We start from the raw sequence: 7917 nt of genomic DNA on the forward strand, positions 1-7917 counted from the left end.
TATTTCCATTAATAAATAAATCCTTAGTTTAAATAACGAAATTAACGTTTTGGTAGAGAGTTAGTGGGGAGGATATTTTTATATTCTTCCCAAAGAATGGACATTGATATGTCCAAAACTCCGCCAATTTATGTAGATGCATAACAATATGATTATTATCTATAGTTATTATATTACAAATTGCTTTTTCATATCATATACAGTTCTATAGTTATTTTCCTAGTCTATATTATGTAAATTCATCTATAATTTTGCTGTATTGTAAGCTATTGTATATAAGTGTATAAGCCAGTATATATTGTAATCTACATAAATAAAGTACTCAATCAATCAATCAATCAATCAATCAATTCCAACAACAATAAATTACAAACTATAATCAATCAATGAAAACAAGAAATCTTACACAGCAATAAACCTCTATCCTGACAGCTTAATAATCTTTTTTTTTTGTTATTTCTATTAAAACTAGTCACTAGGACTAACCATTAATTTTGTTCTGTTATTTCTTATCCTAAATTAATTTTTATTGCTAAAGTCTTCCAGTGAAGCCTACAGCTCCAATCTATAATTTCACTACTTTAAATTATTTCACTACACTTTTATTCAATATACTTTAATCACTCCACTAGCACTACACCAACTCAAAGGGCTTTGTTCTCTTCAACCTCCTAGTGAGTTCAGTGTTGTCTAGTAGTTGGATGACTTCGGTGTTGTCATGTTGATGAAGACATGACTCATGATGGGCTGCCAATCGTCTTATCTCACAGGTCACATAGGGGATGTGCAGATCTTGGTGCAAATCGCTGTTCCTTATGTACCATGGCGCATTCACCATGTTCCGCAGTACTTTGTTTTGGAATGTTTGAATCTGACTGATGTTAGAAGTTCTAGAGCAGCCCCAAAGCTGAATTCCATATGTCCAGACAGGTTTTAGAGGTTTTAGAATTTGTTTGTAAATCAATAACTTGTTGTCCAATGAGAGTTCTGATTGACGGCCCAACAGCCAATAGATTTTACTGTATTTCAGTCCTAGCTCGCTCCTTTTCATCTTGATATGCTCTTTCCATTTCAACTTGGCGTCAAGAGTCATTCCAAGGTATTTTGTTGTGTTGCTGTGTGGTACTACATTCCCATTCAGATTTATTCGAATTGGGTCATTGATAATTTTGTTTGTGAAGTTGATATGAATAGACTTCATCTCATTTAATCGAATTCTCCATTTTTTGGTCCAGTCACTGAATCTGTTGCTAGCATTTTGTAGTTTTGTGGCTGCTTCTTGTACTGTTTCCCCTTCTGCCAGTATTGCAGTATCATCAGCAAAAGTAGCTATTTTCACTGCATCCAATTCAGGAAGATTGCTTGTGTACAGCACATAAAGAACTGGTCCAAGAACACTACCCTGTGGAACTCCAGCCCTTATTTCCTTCAATTCGGAGATGTCATCACCTTGTTTTACTCTGAATAATCTGTTGTTGATGTATGATTTTAAAAGTTTTACAAGTTGAGTGGGGAGAATTTTATGAAGTTTAATGATCAGTCCTTCATGCCACACTTTGTCAAATGCCTGTGCCACATCAAGGAAGATTACTGAACATATCAATTTATTCTCTAATGACTTCTCTATTACATCTGTGATCCTATGTACTTGGTCCAGGGTTGAGTGCTTCTGCCTGAAACCAAATTGATAGGCTGGTATCAGATTCCTGCTACTTATGATGGGAGTCAATCTCTTCATGAGCAATTTCTAAAAAAGCTTTGAAATTACAGGTATAAGAGAAATTGGGCGGTATGATTTTGCTTCTTGAGGACATTTCCCAGGCTTTTGCAACATAATGACTTCTGCCACCTTCCAAATTGTAGGAAAATGCTGTAATTGGAGTGATGCATTGAATAAGTATGTTAGCATGACAATACATTTCCTTGGAAGTTTCTTCAAGATTTCGCCTGTAATCAGATCAAACCCATGTGCTTTTTTGGTATTCAGATTATATTTTATTCCTTCTTGAACCTCATTTATAGAAACTGGATCAATATCTGTATCTAAATCATCTATTATATCTTCTTCAGGATCGATTTCAGATTGAATGTTGTTTGGCTGGAAGATTTCTTCTAGATGATTAGCAAATAAATCTGCCTTTTCTCTGTTATTTCTTGCCCAAGTACCATCTGGTTTTCTAATAATTGGAGGGGATTGTAATATTGTCCACTTAATTCTTTTTGTTGCTTCCCATAATGAATCTGTACTGGCATCAGCTGTTAAATTTTGAAGGTAGTTATTAATGGATTCCTCAGTTAGTTTCCATATCTCTCTTCTCAATTGTTGTGTTTTGTTATTCAAGATATTTTTGTCAGCAGGATCACGAGTTTGTTGCCATCTTCTTCTTGCCCTTTGTTTTTAGAAAACAAGTTGTCAAATCTCCAGAGGGTGATTGCATCCTTTTGTTTTCCTGGTATATTGTCTGGTGTTTTTCCAGGCTGATTTCTGGATTTGCCACATGAAATTTTCTGTGGCTTCATCTAGCTGCTCAGTTGTTCTAAGTGGAATATTCAAGTTGATTTCATTCTCCAAATCCACTTTAGAAGCTTCCCAGTCTGTTGTTCTGTTGACTAACATTGGTCTGTCTTCTTTCTTTATTATTCGTTCACTAAGTGTGAGAATTACAGCTGAATGATCAGAATCCAGGTCAAAGCTCTCTTCAATGTTGATAAAATAACTGGATATTCTTTTTGTTATGAAGAAATCTATAAGATCTGGAGTTTTATTCAAATCTGTTGGCCAATACGTAGGTGTCCCTGTTGAATGGAATTCGCAGCCCAGCTCCTGGATAGCCTCTCTGAGTTCTTTACCTTTGGTAGTCATGAGTCTTGAACCCCAATCCTCATGCTTGGCATTAAAATCTCCACCCACTATGAATCTATCTCCAAGCTGATGAAGAATATTTGTATAATCATTTTTCTTTAAATTGTAACGTGGTGGAAAATATGCAGCTCCAACAAGTATTTTCTGGTTCATGGACTCTATTCCTACTACAGTTAGCTGTATTTCATTACTTTGAATACTGAAGTCTTCATAGTGTTTAATACTCTCCTTCACTATTACAGCACTTACACCTCTTGCTTGATTTTGAGGATGAATAGTTTCATAAACATTATATCCATTGATTTTGAAGTGAGTCTGCTCAGTTGAATGGGTTTCAGAGATGAGGCAAACATCTATATTTTGTGTCTTTAGAAATATTTCTATTTCTTGTTTTCTATTATTATTGATATTTTCTATCCCATTGGCATTCCAGGTGGCAATCCTTATATCTTGTTGGTTCGCAAAATTCATTTTCTAGTTTTCTTCTCAATACTCTTACTCTTCCCTTCCAAGCTGTCAAGTCGTCCAGAAAGAATATTTAAACTGTTCAAAATTTCCTGCAAAACCTTATTGACTTAAACTGGTTGTTGTTGTTGTTGTTGTTGTTGCTTTGGTTGGCTCTCCTGTTGTAGGCTTGGAGTGGGTTTCGTTACTTGGGAATGGGATATTTCTCCAGTGTATTCTTTTGAAGTGAAGTTTCTCTGTTTAGTTGTATGTGGTACTTCGCTACTTCTTTTAACAAGGTTTTCTTTTCCATTTAGCTGGGTGAGCCTCAGCACGATTTAAACATTTGGCTGGGGTTTCTTTAGCCATGGTACACGAAATAGTCCAGTGTTTTCCAGCACACTTCACACACATAGGTTCATGTTGACAGTATGTCTGTGTATGACCAAACCGCTGACAACGTTTACACTGTGGAATCATTTTATTACTACTAATTGATTCAATTTTCACTTTCATGTAGCAAATATGTTTAATTTCAAATATTCTTTTTGTATCCTCTGTATTCTTGAATGTTAACATGAACATTGGAAATCTGATAATGTGTTATTTTCCATCCTTCTTCACTTTTTTCATTCTATTGACAGCACTGATTACTTGAAAGCCTCTGCTTAGAAGATTGTTCTTTATATCCTCTGGATCGCATGATGGATGAAGCTCTTTAGCCATGACACGAATTGGACGAGTTTGTTTATTTTCGTACCTGTGTCATTCATATTTAGCTTCATTCAACATCTTAGTTAAATCTCTGTATTCTTGTTCAGTTTCAACATTCAATTTTAGCTGGTTGTTGTTCATCATGTTGGCACTGAAATTGAGATTTTTCGATTTCAATGCCTCTTTAATTTTCGAATACTCTTGTATATTGCTTAATACGACTGGTGGTGGCTTGTTTTTCTTTTCTGTCGGTTTCATACTTGTAGAATCAGTTGCAGGCCATATTTTTTCTGGTGAGTCACGGATTTTTATCTTCTTTTGTTTAGGGAGAATCCATGCAGTCTCTGATGCTACCATTTTCTCTTCTTCCTCTCAATTCGGTGGTGAATAACTTTTATTGCTACTTATAGAAGATGCTGGTTGCATTGTATGTGAAGCTGAAGATTGAAGATACTGTGAGGTTGTAGATGCTGATGAAAACATCTCTTTCAGCTGATTAATCTCCAACCGTGCTCTCTCCAACTCCTTTTTCAGCTTATGCATTCTTTCTCTCTCTTCACTCTGTTGGAAAGTGACTTCTTTCCATGCATTGTACAAAAACTGCTCCGTTGCAGTTTTTAGTTGATTCGTTTTTAGAAATGATTCTGAGGTTGACGTTCCCAGTCATTGATGCTGGTTCAACGCTCCTAGCCGGTGTTAAGTTGCGTACACATATTTGCGCTTCCAACCAGCACTGAGCACGCTCCTCCCTCGTACCGCCCTCGTACCACCCTCGTACCACCATTGAACCACAGTCGCACCACCCACGCACCCATCATGAACGTTATGGAAGATGTTAGATCTTCTTGCGTTCCCCGGTCGAACCACTGTTGCTCCCCAGTCGATCATCAATTGCTCTGCTGGAGTGACGTTCAGTTGCGGAGCAGAGCGAAAGTCTGTACGCACCTTCAGTTGACTCATAGTTGCGTCATCCTCTGTTTCCTCCTCCTCTTCCAACTCTGGCATGAGGAAGGTTGGCAATCTTTTGGGAGTCGACATTCCTCACATTCTTCACATTCCTTAGCCGGACTAGATGATAATTCAGCACTGAACTGATTTTTCAGCACTGAACTCGCGCACAACAATTAAAACACTGAACTCAGCACTTCAACTATTGCATACACTATTTCAACTACTCTCACTAAAAAAACTATGTCTGCTCACTACGACTGCTCGATCGATACTCCTTAATAATCTAACACAAAAATAAAGTACATATTACTAAAAATTCAATACCCTTTTTCGCTTGGGTTCTTTTAGTTTGAGATTATAATGATAATATAACAATCAAATACACAATGCAAACATATATGAAAAAACTATTAGCTGCCTCTATAGAAATTCATCCATACATCAATTCCTTTCATAAAAAAATATTCATGAAACATTAATCATCATTTCACTATTCTGAGAACTGTTGTCTCCATTCTAAGATTTCAACTTTATTTCAATTTTGAATTAGAAATATCTCATCAACAGTCATGGTATCTCATTGAAAACATGATATTAGTGTGCTATCCAACTCATTGTGTTTATCCATCACAAACGTTACTCAACATGACACAACTATTCTCTATCCATATTTTTATTATCAATCCACAATAATATGATGAGCACCCTCCACTTTTTTGGTTAGGATCTATTTTATCAAGATTTATACCCTCAAAGAGAATAACTTATACTGCTTTTTTAGGTAGTAATTATTAAATTACTTCCTGTATAAGCAATAACGGTAAGCCATATCCATTTCTACTACAAGCCAACTATTATGTCTGTTCAACAAATCATACACAACTGTCACTAACACAGTATCAATCGTCTCTCCACTGAAATGATCTTCATCTAACATAATTTCAATTGATTCTAAATTTAATGCTGAATAAATAAAAAATCAAATTGATATGTAACCAGTCAAAAATCATGCAAATTTCTTTAAAATGCATTGTAAGTTCTTATGAATATTATATGATTCTCACGAGATATATTATTAATAAAAAAAAACTTCAACAATTGTTGCATGACATTATAACACCATTGATAGCTGACTAATATTCAATAGTTATTCATTAATTGCATACAAATATAGGGTGCGGCAGCAAATCATGCGATTTTAAAATAAGTGTGAAAAATTGATGATGTTGTTTTGAAAAAAATTATTTATACCATAATAATGTACATAGAAAAGCATTTATATTTCACTAAACTAATCCAATTTTTGAAAATTACGTCGGCAAGGTGACGTCCTTCTCTCATCAGGCATTCGTCAAGCCGCCGATGAAAACTGTTCATAACGTCCCGTAACATTTGCTGTGGTATTCATGCAATCTCTTGACGAATATTTTGTTTCAGTTAATCCAACGTCGTCGGCCGTTGCTCGTAGACTTTACTCTTGAGGTGGCCCCACAGAAAAAAGTCACAGGCCGACAGATCGGGTGAACGTGCAGGCCATGGAATCGTCCCGTTTTGAGAGATTAAACGATTAGGAAAAACGCCGTTCAGAAGATTCATACTCACTAGGGCTGTATGACTTGTTGCTCCGTCTTGTTGAAATAATGTTTCATTGTTCATCCCGTACTGGCGTAGTTGAGGAAAGAAAAATGTGCGTAACATTTCTGAATACCGCTCACCATTAACAGTCACAGTTTCTCCATGTTCATTTTCGAAAAAAAAATGGTCCGATAATGCCTGATGAAGACATGGCACACCAAACAGTAACCTTACATGAATGAAGAGGTTGCTGATGGAGTTGACGAGGGTTGGTGTCACTCCAGTAACGGAAATTTTGTTTGTTAACATACCCAGACAGGTGAAAGTGTGCCTCATCACTCATCCACAAATTATGCACGATGTCTTCATTTTCTTGAATCATAACCAAAAAACGTTCACAAAAACACCAGCGGGCTGCGAAACCATTCTCATTAAGAGCTTGAACAACTTGCAGTTTATATGGATGATTGTGCAAATCTAACTTTAAAACTCGTCGAACTGTCCTGTCAGAGAGTTGGAGTGCGACGCTGTGACGGCGAGCGGAACGACAAGGGCTTCTTCCAACTGCAACTCGCACACATTCGATATTTTCAGGAATCCGGGCTGATCTCCTACCACCACCTCTTCTTCTGTTTGTTGATGCAGTGGCTTCAAAATTTGCAACCCACAACTTTATTGCATGTGGTGTAGGCACTGGCCGATTACGATGTATTGTGAATTGTGTTCGAAAACGGCGCTGGACAGCTGCATAACTACAGGTTTTGTAATAAGCCTTTACGGCGAATGCACGTTGTGGGTTAGTCCAACCATCCATTGTTACTGAAATGCTTTAAACCGGGGAACGTGTTCGTGGCCTTGGCTACCCCCACCTTTCCATTACCAGCCCACACTACCCCCTCCATAATCGCCCGATTCACTGCCGCACCCAGTACAAGAGAATATAATTCAAGTTTCCCTACTGATAAGTGAGAATATTTCATGTTTCAGGATATATTTTAACATTCATAATCTTGTGACAATTTATACAATGTTCAACTATAAAAAACTTACTTAATAAAGAACTAGGACACATTAATGGAAAGATGATAACAACCTATAATTAATTGTTCCGATTATTCCTTTGTCGGAATGGCTTCATCATAAATTGATTTACTTTAGAAATCTTTCCTGATGACATCTCTTTCAACTGAAAACATCCCTCACCTAGGTCATTCAGAATCAAAAATGGACCCTTGTATTTTGGGCATAACTTGGCCGAAAACTTTTTAAATTTACTAGATAATACATGATTATTTGTCAACACAAGATCATTTATTTTGTACACAACTCGTTTCTTATTGTTCATCTGATGTTTGTATCGTCTGATTGTG

The sequence above is a fragment of the Nilaparvata lugens genome, chromosome 3, assembly GCF_014356525.2.
Source record: "Nilaparvata lugens isolate BPH chromosome 3, ASM1435652v1, whole genome shotgun sequence".
Taxonomy (NCBI): domain Eukaryota; kingdom Metazoa; phylum Arthropoda; class Insecta; order Hemiptera; family Delphacidae; genus Nilaparvata; species Nilaparvata lugens.